Source organism: Micromys minutus (assembly GCF_963924665.1).
Source record: "Micromys minutus genome assembly, chromosome: 6".
Taxonomy (NCBI): Eukaryota; Metazoa; Chordata; class Mammalia; order Rodentia; family Muridae; genus Micromys; species Micromys minutus.
The window spans coordinates 55,191,827-55,193,736 of record NC_137975.1 but is presented as its reverse complement, the minus strand read 5'-3'; positions in this window follow the sequence as shown (position 1 = coordinate 55,193,736).

Sequence of the window (1,910 nt, the reverse complement as noted above, 5' to 3'; positions counted from 1 at the left end):
AGTGAAAAAAAGACTTTTCTGCTTCTATGGGAGAGCAAGTTTAAGAGAATTGAAGTGTAAATTCTTTTGAAATATAAAGTACAGTGATGAATGCAATACAACCCATGTAGACTTTTCTTTCTCAATAAACACAATACTTGGGGATCTAGGTATTTTTGTTGCAAAGCACTGTGAAGGCAATTATAGTAATAAAGAGATTTTCAGAAGTGACAATGATGAGAGAGATTTGGCTAACTTCTCTGAGATAAACCGTGTAAGAAATAGGGTTTGCTATATTTTTACTCTTCGATACACAACATAGGAAATTCCTATTGATTTCTATGTTGCTATGTACTTACCTCTGCAAATCCCTGAGAGTGGCTCAGTTCAGCTGATAGCATAGCAATGCACACACACACACACACACACACACACACATACACAGAGAGAGACACACATACACACACACACAGAGACATATACACACTGTACTCGACCTATATTGGAGTAAAAGCAACAAAGAATATATTTTTATTTCTCTCTCTCTCTCTCTTTCTGTGTGTGTGTGTGTGTGCGTGTGTGTGTGTACCCCTGCATGTGTGCCTAGTGTGCGTCTGCATGCTCATATGTGGTGTGTGTGTGTGTGTATGTGTGTGTGTGTGTGTGTGTGTGTGTTTGTGTATGTGTGTGTGTGTGTGTGTGTGTGTGTGTGTGTACCCCTGCATGTGTGCCTAGTGTGCATCTGCATGCTCATATGTGGTGTGTGTGTGTATGTATGTGTGTGTGTGTGTGTGTGTGTGTGTGTGTGTGTGTGCGTATGTGTGTGTGTGTTTTACTGCCTTGAAGGTCGTGCTGTAAAGCCATGGAGTTTTTAGATTTTCTTCATTATAAGGTGAGACACAGAAAGAAAAACTCATTACAAATCAAATCTCCCTCTAGTGTTCTCCGGATATTAAAGGAAAGGAAAGCCCTTATGCTTCCTGTGAAAGACATGCTGGTTTAAATGAAAAAGCACCTGCCCTGTTTTTCTCATGTAGACTGAGGCGCACAGGCATTTACTGTGGAAAGCGAATGAGACGCTGCTGTGTCTCCTTCTTTATGAGATGAAAAATAAGCAGTTTAACGAACAGCATGGTTATCCAGGAGCATACAAGGTTCCCCTCGGTTTTCACAACTGCTCCTCCAATATTTTCGAAAACTTCAGACTGCATTGTTGTGGCAAAGTTGAAAGGCAAAGTTTACCATCAGCAAAGAGTTACACAGTGAGCTGGAATCTATACAGGAATGTTTCAGAATTTATGTTGTAGCAAGTCCTTGGCAATGCATCCTGCAGTGTGTGCCTGTGTTTGGAATGAGTGCTAATGCAGGTGTTTGGAGAACACTGTGTGCCTGAGCTTAGTATTAAGTAACTGTAGCCTGCTGGTATAGATCATTTAAATTCTGAGTGATGTTTCAAAATGTAAATCATGACTGTTGCTAGAGGAAAAAAAAAACAGTAAACTTGGAGCTTATAGGCAAAGGTAGCTCTTTCTTGGTGTAAAAATTCAAAGTCAGATCTCAAAGGACAGAGACGACAAGAAAAAATATGCTGTGTCACTCACCAAAAACACATATTTTTTTTTCCTTATTTCATCAAGAGATTTTTTGACAATTGTTTCTTGACTCTGTCAGGGAAAAAAAAGATGAATAGTGTTTTCAAAATCATAATCAAGGAAACTGTGAGGATCTGTGAAACAATACCTGCTATAAGTGAAGATGTATTGGGATACGGGACAAGATAGTACATAGTCAGCTAACTCTGCTTTAGAGTTCAGCTAGAGAAGCAGTTCTCCCTCCCTGCTGCCCATGCGTGTGTGTGTGTGTGTGTGTGTGTGTGTGTGTGTGTGTGTGTATGGATGTATGTGTGGGAGTTTTCGTGTAAGTGAATGTGT